This window comes from Phaenicophaeus curvirostris, chromosome 3 (genome assembly GCF_032191515.1).
Source record: "Phaenicophaeus curvirostris isolate KB17595 chromosome 3, BPBGC_Pcur_1.0, whole genome shotgun sequence".
Taxonomy (NCBI): domain Eukaryota; kingdom Metazoa; phylum Chordata; class Aves; order Cuculiformes; family Cuculidae; genus Phaenicophaeus; species Phaenicophaeus curvirostris.
This window is the reverse complement of record NC_091394.1, coordinates 92,520,135-92,541,476: the sequence shown is the minus strand read 5'-3', so window position 1 is coordinate 92,541,476 and position 21,342 is coordinate 92,520,135.

Genomic DNA, 21,342 nt, shown 5'->3' with positions numbered 1-21,342 from the left:
TTAAAAAAAATTAAAAAGAAAGAAAAGATAAATGCACAATGACAAGGTAATTGTGCTCTGTGAAGAAATACGGCTTAGCAATGTTCTATTTGTGGGTCAACATCTTTTCTTCGGATGAGAAAAGTCTTCCTGCTCAAGAAAGAAATTCTTACCAAGAATCTTCCACCAGACAACTTAGAGTGACAGAGACCCAGGGTGTTTGTAGATCGTTGGTGGGAACTAGGTAAAGAACCTATAAGAGACAAAGTCAGACACAGAGGTAAGTTTAAACCCCTCAGTTTGCCATTGTGGTGAGGTCCCTGCATATAGATACTGGAAATTAGATGTAGATATAGATGATCTAGATATATCTCCAGTTCATATATATATCCTCTGTGTGTGTGTGTGTATGTGTGCATGTATATGTATATCTAGAGACGACCAAGGGGATCTAGGCAGAGCAATGCCTAATACTGCTGACTGTTAGATTTATAAGGACATGTTAAGTTGCTACACTGCATCCCAGGCACCTGGATGAAAGAAAAAAAAAAAAAACAAAACCAGAAAGAATTTCTTTCCTGAAAACTCTGAAAACTCTGTTTTAGTAGCTTATTTTCCTGAATTGAGGTCTTACAGGCTTATTTTCCTGTAAAGCAAATAAAAGCAGGTATAGAAAAAAAAATTGTTTCTTTCTTATGGTGATTACTCCATTTTGCATTTCTGTTTCTTTTCCTTTGCTAAGGAGATACTGGATTAGGATGAAAATAACAGCTCTTTCCACATGTCCACATGGCAACAACCTTAGAAGGACAAATAATCATATAGTTCTCCCTTCAGCATAACAATTAATTCCATTATAAAGGCGTTGAAAAGGCTGATTTTACTAAATATAGGAAGTAAATTACTAAATATAAAATAAGGTGAACAATAAGAAAAGATTTTTTTTATTTTGACAAGAATATAATTAATTTTTGCTGCATACTGTGGGAATAGAAACACCCACTCAGGTGAAAACAGTTGCGTATTTTAAGATGAGGGATATCTGTTAAAACAAAGGAAAAAACAAAATTTTCTAATATCAAGTACAGACAAAGTCTTTTGTACAAAAAGAGTGCAGTAACAAGAGCTGCTAAGAGTAAATCAGACAAAGATGTGTTGCTCTTCCTTCATCAGAACAGATTGATGAGATGACAATTCCAGATTTAACAGCCATTGCTTCTGTGGTACAGGGACCACTGGCATTATTGTTTCTTATACTGCTCTGATGCTAAAATACCATTTCACTAATTGTAATGCCTTGTTCTTCATTGCTTTTCCCGACCTTAGCATTTTTCTTGAATATGTATGGTTAAGGAACTGTAGAACAGTGTATAGTTTTATTATCATGAACTGTGACTAATTGAATAAAAGTCCAAGATTCATAGTGGTAATTAATTACCCCTCTGACTACATTCTGCTTGCATTTTAATGATAATTTATTTTTTACATTTATTTACAAAATAAAAGATACAATGGGTGACTACTTCAGAGTGCTTTTCTCCCCCATTAAAGGGAATCCGTCTCACTTTCATGGGAATTAGATGAAAAAATACTTTGAATTTCAGTGGCTGGCACTTAAATCTCTGCATTATATGTATGTGTGTATATACATATATTATTCACACAATAGAAAAAACATTATAAACTATGAAATATTTCGTTCTTCTGTAACAGACAGCTTCCACCAGATGGCCTCTAAGCACAACTGCAAGCATTAGTGAATTCAAGTATATACCATTGAGATGGAAAAAAAATATGTTACTATTCAGATCTTTTAATAAGAAAGGTACACTGAGTCATTGGAAACTGAACTTCCACATGTTTGAGCCCAGTTATACCATTTTGGCTTGAGTGACTGTCCTTAACAGTATGACCAGAGTGCATTCAGCTCCAAAAGTCAGAAGGAAACAGAGTTGTGCATGACTGAAAAATAAGCCTATTCATCTCAATTTAAAAATGGAGTAGCATCAGATGAAAGAATAATTTTTACAGGTGATAGTTCATGTGAACTGTCTGTGAACAGAACAGATTCGTTCTGTTCTGTGCTATTAAGATTGTTATCCCATTACAGAGGTATGCTGAACCTCCAAACTGAAACTACTATTATGGCAGGCATGAAAGCTGAATTTAGCCCCTCTGAAATGGAGGTAGCTGACTGAAAAACAAAAGATAGCACCTTAGTTAGTATCATTGTTTTCCTGATATTGTAGAGAAAGGGTCCTCCAAAAATCAAATTACCTTTATATATGATTTGCTTCTTGAGCTGCATCTCTACTGACGAGCAAAGAAGGCAATGAAACTCAAAGCCTATAAAACTCATTTATATGTCTTGAATTAAATAGGATCCTTCCAGGAAGAGACACAAACGGTATAACTCAAGGGACAGTTAAATACAATAAATAGGAGATAATTGTCAGATACTGATCAGCATAAAAAAATTTTCACAGGCTTTGTGACAGAGGGAAAAATTCAGCCATACAATCAATTTTAAATCCCCAATAACTTATTTGACTATTTAAAATCTTTTCTCTGATAAAATACAGATAATGCAAAGAGATGTAGCTCTACCAATTTCTGTAAAGTTCTGCTAACCCTAATTTACATCAGATGACTATTTTAATAAAGCCCAAAGTGAATGCTTATATTAAAACAATTTTGGTGAATATAATTCAGTATGAGGTGTGGTTTTTTTTGCTTGTCTCTGCTTCATTCCAGTTTTCTTTATATTTCAGTTTCAAATTCAGAGTTTAAATACAAGAACTGGCTAAACCTGGAAAACTTTGAATTTAGCACCAGGAGTGGCATTCATTCTCTGTAGATTTAAATAGGCAAAGTTAAGATCCCAGGAAAAAAAAAACATTTAGCCCCGTCTGCTGAAAATGGACAGAGCAAAGTTCTGCCAAATTGTGATGAAACCTATCTAAAAATAAGAGCTTGAAACTGATAGGGAAAATCCCACCTACTGAACAGAATCACAGAATGGTCAGGGTTGGAAAAGACCTCTGGAGATCATCTAGTCCAACCCCTTTGCTAAAGCAGAATCACCTACAGCAGATTGCACAGGAACACATCCAGGAATGTTTTGAATATCTCCACAGAAGCAGACTCCACAATCTCTCTCTGGGCAGCGTGTTCCAGAGCTCTGTTGCCCTTACAGTAAAGAAGTTTTTCTTCATGTTCAGGTGGAATTTCCTGTGTTTAAACTTCCTGTGTCTAAATGGGTTTGTACCTGTTGCCTTGTCCTGTCCCTGGGCACTGATGAGAAGTCTCTCCCCATTCTCCTCACCCTTGCCCTTTAGATAGCTGTAAATATTGAAAAGGTCCCCTCTCAGCCTTCTCTTTTCCAAACTGAACAGCTCACTCAGCCTGTCTTTGTAAGAAGACAGAAGAGAAACTACAGCCCCCTGAACATATTTCTGGCCCTCTGCTGGACTCTCTCCATAGTTCCTTGTCTTTCTTGAACTCGTGAGCCCAGAACTGGACGTAATACTTCAGAAAGGGCTTCACAAGGGCAGAATAGAGGGAGAGGATGCTTGCTACACCTTCTCGAGGCACCCCAGGATACCATAGGTCTTCTTGGCCATGGGAGCACATTGCTGGCTAATAGTCAACTCATTGTCTACCAGGACTCTCAGGTCCTTCTCTGCAGAGCTGTTTTCTAGCCTGTCAACCACTAACCTGCATTGGTGCAGGGGGTTATTCCTCCCAAGGTGCAGAACCCTACAGTTGCCTTATGTTGAACACTGTAAAGACATGTATCTAAACTTAACATCTAAGCTCATAACATAGTCAAGGGAGAAATTTGGCACTTCAAGCGTTTATTCTATTTAATTGTATAAAGAACAACTACAGTAGGATAGTTGGCTTGCTACTTAAAAATCTCCATTTTTCTCCAATATCTAATGGACATAGATTCCGATGTAGTAGCCAGGTAGCTAGTTCAGGTGCCCGCATTACAAATGTTTGTATAGGTCAGATGAGTCCTATCTGTATATGTCAGATGAGTCCTATATGTAATTATTCATACTTCTGGAAATAAACAATGATAATCAAGTGATTGTGATTTTAAAATCTGATTAAAACAATAAATCAGAAAATCTTCTGTTTTCCAGATACATTGCAGAAGTTTCACCAAAGTCTAATCATTCCTTTTTTGTGGCATCATCTTTCAGTGTAGAAGCAACTACTGATGAAATTGTGGATTCACACGGAATATTGAAACATTTCCCTGATTTTCAGAAGTATCTGAACTGACAGGCAGTGAAATTGCTATATTTTCCAACCAGGAGAGAAAGTGGAGACTTCTGTAAATACAGTTTAGAACATTATACACCTTCCCTCTAACTGAACCACAGCATGTAATAACTCTTTAGAAATACAGGACCAGTTTGATCGGTTTATTTATATTCCATGAACAAAAGCAGCATTAGTTAATAACTGACATTTAGGGAACTGGGAGGAAAATAGGTTTCACGTGTTTTATTTCAGGAAGATACCTGATTTCATTTCACGGTAAGTTAAACTGATTAGTTCTTTATATTGAATAACTACTCAGTAATTTTTATTGTTTACAGAGAGGCAGGAATTTTGGTGTAACACACAAAACTATAAACTTTGTCTACATTTAAACAAAAGTGTAATGTATGAAATTCACCTAAGCTTTGATTTTCCAGACTGTTTAGAAGCTAGTAATTCAAGACACATTTCTAAAAGACCTTAGAGTTCATTCAATTACACATGAGGAACTAGAATTTTCAGAGATCTTTGTATATTGTAAATCAGAACATGACAAAAGAAGTAACTACTGAAACTAGTGCTAAATCTCTGCACATAAATGAAGTGGCTAGTCAGAATTGAAGTATTTTCAAGCATAGGTAAGCAATTCATGCACCTAGCAAGTGATGGGGGTCATGTTAGCTCAGAAATATTTTTTAAATTGAAAAAGCAAACAAACAAACAGACCCCCGAACCAATCCCTTCTATCCTACACCTCTGTTAATGTCCTTTTATATTCCCTAGGCTTTGAATATCCACAAATCTCCATGTCAGTTTAAATAGCACATAAAAAAAATAGAAGTATTTTAATATTCTAAAGAAGCATGTAAAGCACTTCTGTATGGGGATATGTTTTACTAGAAGACCATATCACATCCTTGTGCTTATTTCTGCTAGCTGCGTTCTCTGAAAAATATAATTTAAAAAAATCGTTGAAGAAAAATCTCACTGGTGCAGCAGACATTGAAGTGCATTTCTAGCAATGCTTAAATAAGCTGCATTCACTCTAACAAGAGAGATACTATACTATTTATTTATTTTTAATCTTTCTTGGAGATATCTGTTGTGAATGCTGATGACAGCCCAGAGGTTTCTGTCAAACACACCTGATATGTTTTTACCTTTCAGGGTAGAATCTCTCTGAAGCAGGTATCATGCCAGCAGGTTTGTCCATGCAGACTATCTCAGATGATCTGCAAGAAAACTAAAGTTCACTGTATATATCTAAAGGTGATGTATCTAACATGGACATCTAAGATTCCTCTTAAGTGACTGGAGGTGGATATCTCCATAGGATGACTCCATTCTAAAATAAATATATGAGATCAATTTAATTACTTACTCTCTGGAGATATATCTTCATTAACTGCAGAGGGAGTTGACATGGTTGATTCGGTTAGGCATCTGTTTTTCCATTGCCTAAGACTATTTTAAATAATTCCTATTTTGGGGATTTAAGACCTAGTACATTCCTCTTCTGACAATAAGAATTAACCACCCAAATCACTTGGGATTTTCAATGATAGGATGAAAAATATTGTTATACTCTGAAGGAGTGGATGATGAATCTTCTCACATCTTTCTGAATTCAGACAGATCTGAATCAGTAAAAACCATTAAAGTGCCTAGAATATCCAGAAAAGAATACAGAAAGAACTGGCAATGTGTCTCTAAAGCAAAACTATAGACACCTTAATGGTGGCAGCACAGGTTAAAGCCAATGATTCAGTACCATATGTAATCAGATGAAAAATGGAACACTTCAGAGACTCCCCTGATTTTTTTATGACCTTTTACCATTGCTCTTTCCTAATGAGTTTGCAAGGTAAGTTTAATATCTAGCTGAAGGGATCTAAAAAACAGGAAGAAGAAACAAATGTGTTGAAAGGGATTTGCTATCTTGAACAGGACAAAAAGACTTTACAGCTGTACTAATTTGCCCATTTATCTTTTATTATTAGGTGGTTGTTTGTAACTTCCAGTGCAGTTTATGTGGGGATTACATGTAGTAATTGCAGCTTATTTTCTGGTAACTGAAGATCTTCACAGACATTCACTTCAGGATCTGTTAAGCTAAAAGATATTACTGTCTTTACCCCTTCTTCGCTGCTTTTCCCCCTTCTATTACTAATCCTTTCCCTTGGCCCTCTAAAAATTTCATGAGCAGTATCTGATTACGTTCAGACAAAATGGCCTAGGTTAACAGTAATAGTTTGATAGTCTCAATAAAAGTTGTAATTTTACAAGAAATTAATTGGAGAACACTGGAATAAACTTTTGAGGGATTTTGGAGGGATGTAATCTTGACAAGTTAAGCAGTACAAGCAGGCAAGAATTACAGCCTTTTCTTAACTCACAGCTATATCCAGAAAAGGGCACCTATGTTCTACCTGAATACTCTCAGCAACTTAACTGAACAGGTTAAAACTTGCAGGCAATATGAATATCTTCTTAGTATGTTTTTACCTTATTTTCAGTTGTACCATTAAGAAATGTCTGTATAGCATATTCTAGGCTATATACTACTAAGAAATTTTATAATCACAGCTAGAACAGTCAAGAGTGAACAGACTGAATTTAGATTGAAATTGCAAAAAAAAAAAAAAATTAAGATCTGTATAATACTGACTAACTAGGTCCAGCAAAAAGAACAAAGTTTCCCGCTTCCCTCTAGTTGCTTATATATCCATAGTACAAAACTTGACCATCTGACTTCAGAGAAAAGAGAGGTATAAATGGAGTCACTCATTGTTTGGCTAATTTACATGACTGGGATTGCCAGCTTTGCTTATGATATGTTTAGCAGGGATAGAGGCGTTGAACAACTGAAAAGTAAGGGTGAAGAGAAGAAGAAATGGTGGCACTCAGTAGTAGCAATGTCAGTACCTGTTTCAGGATTGATAGGTCCACGGACCCCAATGTTAAGGGGTCAAAGGGCTAAATAACAAAGATTGGAAAGAGAGTCTATTCAAGATTCCTGCATCAAAGCAGAGAAGAAGGGATTTACTTTCTCATATTTGTATGTAAGAGAAATAAAAACTGCATTATCAAGGAGGATTTCAATTTTGGAGACATATTAAATGTCTCACACAGGCAGTAGTTAGTCATTAGAGTTCTGAATACATGCATATATGAGTGTGTTCTTTTTTTTTCTTTTTTTTCCTTCACACTAGAGGTGTCACACTTAACACAAGCTAGCTCTATTTTGGACCTTATTATATGGATAAAGATGAATTAATTGCTGGCTTAGTATCTGGCTGTGGCTCAGAGACCAGTGATTATGATCTGCTTATATTTAATATAAGCAGATAAAAGATAGTCCAAACCACTTTTATTTCGGTTCATTTATTGTAAGATAGTCCTGATCACCACTTCCTAGGAAACCACCAAGCTAGTGATTAGCTTGTCTGTATGAATTATATATGGTTTTTCAGACAAGCTCAGTTTCCAAGCTAAGGAGAACTAAATGGGAAATGGAAGATGAAAAAATAAAAAAGGAAGCAACAGTGTCTGTGAAAAATCGAGCTTTAAGAAAAAAAGTCTGAAATAATTTTTATATTTATCTGAGAAACAATGATTTCATATTTGTAAGGAAGACGGTTTTCGTGTAACACTTAACCTGTCTTAGTAGAAAAATGAACGCAATAATTGCAAAATAAAACCCAGTATATATCAAAAGGAAGAAAACGGACACAGATAATAATCAATAAAAATTAGAAGTTTTTCTGAGTAAAATATGATAAGAAAAGCCAAATACATAAAGTAAAATTAATGGTTCAAATAAACATCGAAGACTACCCATATGAAAATAAGTGCTGAGAAAACGTGTACTAGTTATAGGCGATATTATAAACAATGCTTAAGAAAACCCAGAAGAACTTGTTATTGCACCACACTGGTACCTTTGACTTACTGGTAATTGAAGAAGTCACTATCTGTCTTCATTAAAACAAGAAGCCTTCAAAATCATGCCCAAATGACTTAGGGAGTTTGTAGAGCAGATCTCAGGATATAGAATTAGATATTTATTACAGGATATAATAATAGAACATTAAAAAGTTTTTGAGAACACTTGCCCAGTATTAAAAAAAAAAAAGAAAAAAAAAGAAAGAAAAAAAAAGAGATAACATGGTCTGACTTCACTGCAAGCCTGTTAGAGCAAGTCAAACTAACAGTCAAGTTTCATTTTACGGACATTTAACAGAGGAATGAAATTAATGTTTGTACAATCAGCCTTATGGAATATAGGCTTTATGAAAAAACTACTGAGATTACACTGGTTGATACTGATAATGGCTCCCAGCCATTGCAACCACCTGGGACTAGCTATGTCCAGCACAAGGCACCCCCAGCCTCTCCTCACAGATACCTCTCCCCAAAGAGCTCTCCTGCTGCCAGCACCTGAGTACACACACACACACACACACACACATTGTACACTGGTGGGTCTCAGCATCTGTATCTGTGTTGCTCTCGTAGAGTCTGTATCTATGAACAGAGTGGTTGTGTAGGCAGTGTCTGAGACGAGCTGTTGTAGGGATCCACATTGTACATGTGTATACCTACATTCTCACGAACAGACCATCATCCTGGTCAGAACATGAGAAGAACAAGGTGAGGTCATGGCTGCTCTGCCCTGGATGTTTCCAGGGTGTCTCCAGGCCTGCAGCGGATCCCTGCCCCAGGTCTGCAGCACCTCCTGCCCTCCTGCTCCTCTCAATTTTGTGTTTGCAAGATTGTTTCTCATATGTTTTCTCCTTACTCCTCACTGTGCCTGTGTGGTATTTTGATCTTCCTCAAGTGTGTTTTCACAAAGGCTTCACCAGACTTTCAAGAGAAATAAAATCCCTCTTTTACACATAAGGCTGATGTACCTGACAAATACAACTAGCAGTATGCAAAGGGAGATTCTCCACAAAAAAGCTAGTGATGGAGGTTGTAGTGATGTTGAAGTAAAAAGCTTGGTTATGGTATTTGTCACAGAAAAATGTATCATTATCTCTGAGGGGTTTTTATTTACTTTTCTGTAGAAGACTGGTTAAGCTTAGAACAGTATAGAACCATAGATCAAATAATTGTTTAGGTTTGAAAACACCTTTAAAATAAAGTTCAACCATAAACATAACACTGCCAAGTCCGCCACCAAACCATATCCCCAAGCACCACATCTGTGCATCTTTTAAACACCTCCAGGGATGGTGACTTAATCATTTCCCTGGGCACCCTGTTCCAGCACTTGACAACCCTCTTAGTGAAGAAATTATTGCAAGTATCTTGTCTCAACTTCACCTAGTGCAACTTGAGGACATTTCCTCTCGCCTTATCACTTGTTGCTTGAGAGAAGAGACCAACGCTACAGCCTCCTTTCAGGTAGTTGTAGAGAGTGATATGGTATCTTTCAAACTCTTTTTCTTCAGACTAAACATCCTCAGTTCCCTCAGCCACTCCGTACAAGACTTGTTCTGCAGAACCCCCACCAGCTTTGTCTCCCTTCTCTGAACATACTCAAGTGTCTTTCCTGTCTTTCCCCTAAGGGCCCAAAACTGAACACAGCATTTGAGGTGGGGCTGGCAGCACCTCCTGCCCTCCTCCTTCAGCCTGGGGCTCCCTCGGCTGCTCCTTCCTTGGTTTCCTCCTCTCCTGCCTGTGCTGTGTTTGGCCCTTTGGGAAACATGTTTCCACTCCAGCACTGCTAAGTTGGCTGAGGGGCTCAGCTGTGTCCTCTGGTGGGGTCGTTGGAGCCAGCTGGGACTGGCTGGGTCTGGCTGTGTCCAGCATGGGGCAGCTCTGGCCTCTCCTCACCGTGAGTGTGTGAGCATGGACACCCAGTACAATGGTTCATTGATTTTTATTTATTCTTCTTATCTTGCATAGAAAATCTTGAAATTAATTAATGCCTGGAAGTTGGAGGCAGACAATTTGAAAAGAGCAATCCAGATCTAAACTGTTAACACAGAAAGGTGATTAACTGCCTGAACTAACTGCCTGGTGTTTATTCTCTACCTGCTGATGCCTTCTAAGCAAGAATGGATAACTGGCTGGAAGTTATTCTTTAGCCGCACATAAATTTTCCATCGGCTAATAGTAACTGTGGGCTCCCTCCATGGGTGAATGAAACTTAGGAGACAGATAAAATTAGAAAAGTCACGTGTTTTTTGCAGGTTTTTTTATGCTTAAATCTGCAAGAAATGACATTAAACTTCTTATTAGTTTATTTTTCTCACTTTAAAAAAGAAAGGAGGAGAAGACAATATTCACCAGGGAATGATAAAGGTACTAAAAGACTGGAATAAAATGTAAGTGCTGCTATAAGAGGGCAGGCTAGGCTGCCTGTCTGTATCTGCAGCTTTCTCTCATGCTCCCTTCTTCTTGTCTGTATTCCTATACTTCTGCTTTGATAGATGAAAGTTCAAGCAGTGAATCACACTGTCAGACTACAACCATTTGTCACTGAGAGCCGGCACTGGTCTGTGTATAGATATTGGGTCTGAGTCATGTCGTTTCTTTTGACAAGAATGTCAGTGCTATTTGTCACAGACTTGTTTATCTCCCAGATCAGACTGCCATTTTGCTACCCCGGGTCAGTACATAAGAGAAGCAGCTCACCTCCCGTAATACTGTCAAATTACCCTCAGCATGAAGGCGCCAAAGCTGTTGTCTGCATATATTTTAACTTCAATATGATGAGGTCGGTAAGAGTAGTTTGGCAAGTTCTGTGGGGCCATATGGAACGACAAGGCACTTATTAAATATACACAGAACAAACACATGGGTGCATTTTAGATTGTTTTAGTCTTTGTTTCAAAGAAGAGATATCAGAAGTGACCATTTTGATCTTTCCTTTATTTTCACATTTTGGCACTTTTGGTGATTAAAGCACACTTTGGCTACTGACAGTTCGTGTAGCTAAACAGTGGCTCTTTGGACTGAAAATTAATCCTTTCTTTAATCTTCATGTTATCAGAGAACTGAATTGCAAATATAGCCATAAATGATTGGACCCGGTCCCATAATCGGGTTTACAAACATTAATGGGGGGATTTTTTTTTTTAATCTAAAGACTGTAGGATTTAAGGAAGGATTTATGTACTTCTCTTGTTCTCCAGAATCTTTTGTTGCATTTCAAAAATAAATTATACAGACAAGGGCAGAAGACATCAGAAACATACCGCAAAGTAGTACTACAAAGGCTACATTAGAACTGGAAAGGCAGATTACGATGCTAATACAAGAAGATATATTTGAAATCCATCAGATTGTTCTCGATAAGCACTATTATCACTAAAGATCAGTTTAATTTGTAAATGTACTGTAACAGCTACTCATAAATTCCAAAGTTGCCCACATGGATGGCAACAGAGTATGAAGATGAGAAGAGATGAGCTTTGAATAGTATGAACAAAGTGGATAAAAACAAAATGGAATTTTCTCCCTTTTTGCACAAATCTATGTCTAACTTGGTACCAAATCTGAAAGCATTTTGAAGTACTAAAGGTTCAGTATTTTCCTTCTAATATTCTTTGTTTTCAGACTGCTGTAGATTTTTTAGGCCCACTCTGTTGTTCCCTTTCTCCTGAATTACTAATACACACAAGTGGAAGAGGCAGGAGTGTTATTATTTGAGCTAACTGAAAGATGAGGTACATACATCAGATATTCCTTTTCTACTAGCCTAGAATCCTTCTTCTGTGCAGTGATGGAAAAAATACAATAGAACATGGAAGTATTACTATTTCACTCCTCTGTGTTATGGCCTTATTGTTGCCAGAAAGACTAAAGGAATAGAGTGCAGTCCATGGGAAATAAAGCCCATGTGAGCATCCTGTAAATCTGAAAGGTCTAAGTACCTTCATTCAAACTCAGTGAAGTCAGTCAGACTGCATGAGTATAACTCAAGACAGAATATTCCATAGCCCTTATGAGATTTGTCTCAGCTTAACAACTGAGCCTTTTGAGGTTTCACTACTCATTTTTGCCAGCCGCACCATGAAGAGATGCAGGTGTTCCCTTAATTTCCTTGCAGTCAGATGAATTTCTTTCAGGTGTGTCTTGCTACAAGAACACTGGAAATTTCTGTCCTTACTATTTATTTAAATTTTTGTTCTTGTTCTCTTCCCTAATGTATTGCCAACCTCCACATCCCAACCGCAAGCAATTCAGAAAAAAAAAAATTAAGATCTATGAAAGTCAAAAATTATTGTGAGCAAATAACAACATATACCTTTTCTTATTCAGCATATTTACTAACTTAAGCACTTGTTTTCATATGATTCAGAAGGCAACTTAATCCCTTACTGTAAACATAGAACAAAGAAAGAAATCTGCCAATGAGATTCATTATACAGGGAAAAGAAAAGCCAGAATATTATTCATATGATAACTTCTGACAGAGAAATTTATGTTCCATCTTCATTGAACAGGCCTCCAATGAGCTAAGGGAGGAACAAAGACTTGGACTGTACATATTCTATAGTGATTTGGGGTATTCAGCAATTTCCTTTGACACAGATTTCCACCTTTATCCTCAGGAAATTCCAAAACACAACCAAGACAATACATTCCCAGTAACATTTTCCTTGGGATAAATCAGCATTTTCTGATGAATGAGGGGGACACAGATGACAGCAGCAAGAAAACCATTTGCTGAAATGTATTTCTCTTTTAGAAAGATCTTTAGTAGACTAAAAATCCTACTGATTTTTTTTTTTTTTTCAGAGGGAAGAAGGGAACATGGAAATGCCAAATGGACACACCAAGAAATTTAGTGCTCATTATCTCTTTAATGCAGGGCACAGCTTGCATGAGAAGGATTAACAAAAGGAATGTTAATGCACCTTCAGGAGGTCCAAGTCTGATTCTGAATGGCTTCAGACAAAATTACTTTACAATTCTGTGCTGAGTGTAGTGCAGTTTAGAAGCAAAAATCACTGTTATGTGATACCTTTTTCATTCACACTGTGAAATCGTGTGGTAGTCCTGATTCAAAATATGACATTTCAATGCCACAAAACCAAGCTGTGCTGGTGTTGGCTGGGATAGAGTTAATTTTCTTCGTAGTAGCTAGTAGGGGGCTACGTTCTGTATTTGTGATGAAAACAGTGTTCATAATTCAGAAATGTATCAGTTATTGCAGAGTAGTGCTCACACAGTATCAAGGTCTTTTCTGTTCCCCCCTCCACCAGGAGTAGGCTGGGGGTGCACTAGGAGTTGAGAGAGGACAAAGATGGGAAAGTTGCCCTAAGCTGGCCAAATGGATATTCCATACCATGTGACATCATGCTCAGCATTTAAAGGTGGGGCAAGAAGAAGGAAAGGGGGGATGTTTGGAGTGATTGCATTTGTCCTCCTAAGTAACCGTTATGTGTTCTGGAGTCCTGCTTTCGTGGGGATGGCTGAAAACCTGCCTGCTGGTTGGAAGTAGTGACTTAAATCCTTGTTTTCCTTTCTTACATAAATAGCTTTTTCTTTGCTTGTTAAACTGTCTTTATCTCAATTCATGAATTTTCTTGCTTTTAGTCTTCCAGTTCTCTCCCCTTTCCTACTGAGGGGGAGTGAGTGAGTAGCTGTATTTTTTTTTGGTTGCCTGGTGGGTTTAAACCATGTTATCAGCACACTGAGTACCCCTGCAGCCAGCCAAAGAAGAATTAAATTAATAAGTTTTTACTTGGTGCTATTGATAACTGGTAACACATAACAAAATTTAAAGGTATTTTGCTAGGGAGGCCATAAAATCCAGGAGGGTAGGGAGGCTCTGCAAAGGGATCTGAACAGGCTGGACCACTCGGCTGAGACCAATGGCATGAGGTTTAACAAGGCCAAATGCCGGGTCCTGCACTTGGGGCACAATAACCCTATGCAGTGCTACAGACTAGGAGAAGTCTGTCTAGAAAGCTGCCTGGAGGAGAGGGACCTGGGGGTGTTGGTTGACAGCCGACTGAACACGAGCCAGCAGTGGCCCAGGTGGCCAAGAAGGCCAATGGCATCTTGGCTCGTATCAGAAACGGCGTGACCAGCAGGTCCAGGGAGGTTATTCTCCCTCTGTACTCGGCACTGGTGAGACCGCTCCTCGAATACTGTGTTCAGTTCTGGGCCCCTCACCACAAGAAGGATGTTGAGGCTCTGGAGTGAGTCCAGAGAAGAGCAACATAGCTGGTGAGGGGGCTGGAGGACAAGTCTTACGAGAAGCGGCTGAGAGAGCTGGGGTTGTTTAGCCTGGAGAAGAGGAGGCTGAGGGGAGACCTCATTGCTCTCTACAACTACCTGAAAGGAGGTTGTAGAGAGGAGGGTGCTGGCCTCTTCTCCCAAGTGACAGGGGACAGGACAAGAGGGAATGGCCTTAAGCTCCGCCAGGGGAGATTTAGGCTGGACATTAGGAAAAAATTCTTGACAGAAAGGGTGATTGGGCACTGGAACAGGCTGCCCAGGGAGGTGGTTGATTCACCTTCCCTGGAGGTGTTTAAGGCACGGGTGGACGAGGTGCTGGGGGATATGGTTTAGTGTTTGATAGAGATGGTTGGACTCGATCAGGTAGGTCTCTTCCAACCTGATGATTCTATGATTCTATGATTTTAAGAAACCCTTTTTTCAATAATAGCGTAGATATTCCATTAGAGGACAAAAAGTCTCAACCTTTGTCTTGTACTTTATAATAGATGTACTAAATGGAATGTTTTGTCTATTCTTGTGTAGAAAATTCAGAGCAAAAGCATTCTGAAATGGTAGATTATATAAATAGTTGTGGGGCACTTTTTGGCCTGTTTTTTTTATAATCTGCATTATTCAAGTAAGTTAATTATTTTGTCATTCAATAAATCAATCAGATCTGTGATGAAGAACAATCTATAGGATTCTGGAGCTCGGGTTAGCAAACTCTCTCCATGCTTATGCTCTTGAAGTATCTGTGGAGAACATATAATTCACCAGTATTATATTTTGGGAAACCCAGCAGAGATTAAAATGATAATCAAGGTGTGATATGTAAATACTTTCAACGGTAGGCACCTGACTTCCTTCTGGAAATTTATTTCAAAGGTTATCTGTCTAGAGTTACAATGCAGGAAACTCAAATTTTGAGAGTCTGCATTTTATTCTATTTTGAAAATCTGCATTTTATTATATTTTGAATTAAATTCTGAAGCCTGACTAGAACAACCTGGGAAATTTAAGCAGGAATTAGGAGGCAGGCAGGTGGATAGCAAAATTAGGAGAAGGCCTATATCACTGAAAAAGAAGAGAAGGAATGTGCTTTAAGAACTTGTCTAATACAGTTCCTTCTTCTCACCTAGGCTAACCACACTTAACAGCATCTTTGACTTGCTAATGTAAAATAATCTCAGATACTTCTGAAGATGAAGTTTCTCCCGCTAAAAAAATGTCTATAAGCTGCAGTCTCAAATGCCTTTGCTTCAAATATATGTTTTCTTCTTTATTTCTTTTATGATGGAGACATTTGAGCAACATTTTTATTTTACTTGTCCTTTTCCTATTGGAAGAACATTTCCCTCTCCATTTGTTTCATTTCAAAGCTAAAAAATATTACCACCTTAAGCCATTTCTGTTTTTCTCAGAATAAGTTTCAGATACCAAAATTCATCTGAATGACTGTCTTTCATGTCTTCTATGCAGCATTCACATTTTCACCTACCAGTTTGAAATGGTATCTTATTACTGAACTGTAGTTTTATTTTGAACCATTATTAGCCTTATGAAAAATCGCTTCAAATCCTAGTAATACAGTGCTAAGAGGAATTGCTGTCAAATGCATGTGATGCATCAGATCCCTCGTTGTATTAGCTATCAGATGATACCTGTGGAAAACGTTGACTCCTGCAGCGAGCACCTTAGGCTGACAAGGAGCATGTCTGTGAGATGCAGTGGTCAGTCTATTATTTCTGTGGGCAGGAATTTTTCCCTTTCTGTCTGATTTACTGCAAGTAATAACCCATAATGTAATGAACCTACTTAAATGTGAGACCTGCAATTGTCATCAGTTACCTGGTGTTATCCACTGCTTCAGGCAAGACTCTAGACTGACAGACTTATGATCTGATCCCTTGTTTTCAGGTACATCAATACTTCTGCTCACAGAATACACAGTTGTGGCTAATGAGTAGGATGTTCCCTGAAGTATCTCAGTCTACTTTCTATCTTGTTATCAGGATAACTGTTAGGTGAAATCCTACCCTATATTCTTGTGTAGTAATTAAAGATAGAGGATTATTTTTACTGGCACTTCTCTAATCTGACTAGAATATTTCTGTGTGGTACTTCAAGCTTCCAAAAGGTCACGTTTACTGAAATGCTTGTTTCTCAGTATCATGAGATATGCAGGTATACAGTTTTCCGTAATATGGTAGTTGTCATCTAAGGATTGCAAAACCTCCTTGGTGAAAAATTTCATGAATGCAGCCTTACTTTATCTTGGAGCAATTATTTCCTTTGAAATCCAAAGTAGTGATTATGTATAGCAAGTAGCAAGTATGTAAGAAGACTGGTTACCAGAGTGGTTACCAGAGTCAGAGACACATCCTCAGTAAAGATTAATTTTAGTTCTATTTTGGTTGATTCAGGATAGTAGATCTAATAAGAAAGTCCAAGACATTCAAACAAGTTGTTGCACATCTACACACAAGGAACATTGGGGCCAACAGAGGAGACTCTTACCACTTCTTGGATAATTTCTGAATAAAATCATATTTTACTGCTTATATTTGTAGTCTCAGAGTAGTTTTGTTTTCCCTGTGTAACTGAATTCAGTTGTATAGGATAATTCAAGCAATCCACTCTGAGCATGTAAACATCTGGGTTTTTTTTTTCTTTTCAAGTAATGACTCAGCCAACCTCAGGAGATAATTCAACATGTACTAGTAATGTAGGACATTACATAAGGGAGTATATATCCATCATGAACTGTCTCAGGAATGCCAGACATTGCTACTGACCAGTAAGGACCTAGAATAGATATCCCAGTATATCACAGGGAAGATATAATGATTCATGATGTAAGATCAGATACAAAATCGTTCTTAAAATCCATTCACAATGGAAAATTGAATGAAGGACTGAGGCAGTGTGAAGCTTTGGAAGGCTCTGGACATGACACACACAGCTCATGTTCACATCAAGAATGCTGTTTTCATAAGCTTTTAGGAAGAGTAAGGCCAAGTGAATAAGGAATATTTTTTTTAAAATTGTCAATCTTTGATCTCAGATTGAGACAGTAAGAAAAGTGGAATTATATTCTTGAAGAAGTGCTGTGCTAAGCATTGTAGCTTTCTGATGCTCTGCCTTGTAAAACATTGTTGTGTTTGTACAAGGAACGGTTAATTCTGCCTACTTATCTGAACCAGAAAGGCAGGGAAATGAAAAAAAAGCACAAAGGTATTCTTTGCTCTATTTGGGTGCTACTGCATCTCTGCCAAAAGAGGATTTGTAACACAGTTCAGTTGCTTCTAAGTCCAGCTGGGTAAAATCATAAACACCGTGCCTGGACTTTCCCAGGTTTCTACTGAGTCAAAGACCTCTGTATTTTTCTCCTTCACTGCGCATGGATGTATTCACAATCATTTTAGTAGCAACATCCCGTGGCCCACTGACTGACTAACTGACTCAGGTCATCTCTGAGCACCTCCAGTGCTCAGATCATCTTCAATTTTGCAACATTTACTGTCTCAGCTGGTCTTTCAGTTCTTGTGTTGTATCTCTAGACTGTTCAAAACTCTTTGCTGTCATCTTTGGCCAACCATGGCAGGTTTTTTGCAATCTTCTGTCCTCATAGCTGGTAAAATGAATAAATTCATTTTAATGGAGGAGTGGAAAAAAGTCAGAGGTCACAAAAGACAGACAACGCATTAAGAGTTATGCAACACTGATAGTGTAATGTAACGAAGTTAATGAGGTCTAAAACTTGACTAATCCTTTTATAAGGAGTCATTTAGATGTATAAAACATTACACTTAATTCTTCTGGATCAAACAAAACATACCTTACATATAGATATTACTTATAGCTACTACATTTAAAACTGAGGCAATATAATCAAAGTACAACAGTTATTAAGATCCAGTTATGATGATTTTATTAACTTTTAGTTAATAACACAATTAAGACTGATAAACAAATGAAAGTTTGGATCTACAGTTTTTTCTGTGGTGTTATGCTCACTGTCCTATATTTATTTGTCTCTGAAAGTCAACTTCAGTCCTCCTCAAGGAGTTTCTCTTTCATTCTTGCAGTGACTAACACAGTACTTCACTGGCTTCCAGTGCCACAGTGTACTTACTTTTCTATTACTGTCCTTGAAACATCTTTCACATAACTCACATTAATTTGTTTGTCTATACCTTTGGTCACCAGTATCTGGCCACTGTGATTTGTGTGTGGAGTCCTAGTAGTTCCTGTGCCATCTTCTGCCTGCCCTCACCTAAGCCCTACATTTTTGTTCTAGAGTAACAAGGTTCACCCAGTACAGAGTACTTGCTTAATTACCTATCTATGGACAATAGACAGTACAACATACCATTCCACAAAGCTAAACTAAGGCTTTAATGAACTTAGCTAACACTTACACGATGGATAGATGATTGGTGTCACAACTGAAGGAAGCTAAAATCAGCATAGGCTAAGAAAGTCCAGACATGCCATGCAACCTTGGAAGATGAGGTAAATAATGATAAAATAGTATTTAGTAGTCAAAAAAAAAACAAACACAAAAAATCCAAAATGACCAACAAAACCACTTCTTACACTTAACTGTACTCCCGTTCCCTGGTTGTTAGAGAGAAAAAAATAAAGATGACATAAATAGTAAAAATTCAGTGAACTTAGACAGGAAGAGAACAAGGTGTTGTTCTCTACTTCTGTTTAACCCCCGTAAGCGTAAAGTGCCTTTGGATGACTATATATACTATATATGGAACTGCTTATTCAAAAATGCATGCCTTTAGAATTATTTTTGGGGTTTTTTTCCAATCAAGCACGCTTAAATGTCAGCATAGATTCTTCTATTATTTACATGACATGAATCAGAAGCACTTCTACTACATTAAGGAAAAAATGCTGTGAGCAAGTGCTGCAGAATGCGACCACATCATTTAAAACTCATTTGTTCAGTATATGCTCTATTTGTATTCCTTGCTCCCTATTCACTAAACATATCTTTATTCTTTAGGATATGAGCCATATCTCTCAAGGGTAATGCTTTATTCTCTAAAACAGTAAACGTATTGACCACTACTAAGAATCTTGTAAGACAATTTGTACTACATTAGCAGGCCATGAATCTCTTTTTCTAAAAACCCATATTGCAAAACAGAATGTTAAGCAAAACATGTCATTATATTGATTTCTTGGGAAGTAATATACACAAATGTGTGTTATACACCAAGATACATGTGCACATGAAAATGTATAAGAGAATTGCATAAACACTATATATTTCACAAAACATCACTGGTTTCTTGGCTGAGCTCTTTCTCTTAGATTTTGTTGGGTGGCAGCATACAATGAGCAGCCCAAGCACTGTGGCTGGGAGGAGTTGGGAAGCCATAGCCAGGGTCCTGGCTAATTTTAGAAGCTAAAGTAACTCGTTATGTGGCAGATAAGCCCTTGGAGCTAGTATTGGTAAACTCTGGTCAAGATCGCCAACATCCTTTGGCCTTTTTGGACAGACAGAACAAAAGTTTCAAATCGTAGAATGGATATTTTTACCGTATCAACCAAAAAATACTATAACCACTAGACTCGAGCTGTTTGGTCAATTGATTATGAAGGGCAGGAAAAGATGTTTGGAATTATCTGGGACTGAACCTTCACGAATTTACCTGCCAATTAATAAGGGATATTTGGATTGGCTTATGGAACATTCAGAACCTATTGGGATTGCATTAGCAGATTTTATGGGAGAAATTAGCAACACGTATCCGATTAGCAAATCGATTCCTTTGATACAAAACCAAACCTTTGAACAGATACCGATGCAATCTGAAACGCCAGTGAAAGGCATTACATTTTTTACAGATGCAGGAAAGAAATCTCATAGGGCTGCTATTACCTGGCAAAAGCGAGGACAATGGAACCAGAACTTAATATTTACACAACCAGGTGATTCATTACAAACTATGGAGCTACGAGCAGTGGTTTGGGTATTTCAACAATATACATCACAGCCTATTAATATAGTTTCTGATTCATTATATGTTGTAGGTACTATTTGTAGAATAGAACGGGCTATGATAAAAGAAGTTAAAAATGCAGTTTTGTATGCCTTGTTGTTACAATTGCTGTACCTGTTGGAACAACGAGAGCATAAGTATTTTATTACTCATACACAAAGCCATCAACCTAATTTTGGCCTGGCAATCGGGAATAATCGTGCCGATTGCCTTGTTGCTGCCGTTTGGAATGATCCTCGAACAAATCTCTTTTTACAAGCCAAAGCCTCACATGAATTTTTTTCACCAAAGTGCTAAAGTACTTAAACGACAATTTAATATTCCTCTGTCTGATGCACAAGGTATAATCAATTCTTGTCCAGATAGTCAAAAACAAGGTATGGGATTAGGATTTGGAATAAACCCCAGAGGGCTTCAAGCCTTACAATTATGGCAAATGGATGTGACCCATATTCCAGAGTTTGGGCGATTGAAATATGTGCATGTCTCAGTAGATACTTTTGCTATGGCCATATGGGCCACGGCACAGACCGGGGAATCTGCAAAACACGTAATTAAACACATGTATGCTGCTATAATGGCATTAGGGATACCTCAAATGATAAAAACAGATAATGGGCCAGTTTATGTCTCTCAAAAATTTAAACGTTTTTGTGTTCAATGGGGAATCCGTCATAATACGGGTATCCCACATTCTCCAACGGGTCAGGCAATCATTGAGCGTTCTCATGCAACCTTGAAGTCCCTTTTGCAAAAACAAAAAGGGGGAGGAGATGTATTACCCCCTAGTGAAAGAATTGCAAAAGCGACTTATGTGTTAAATTTTTTGCACCTCACTGGAACTAGGAATAGTCCTCCAATCGTAACTCATCATCAA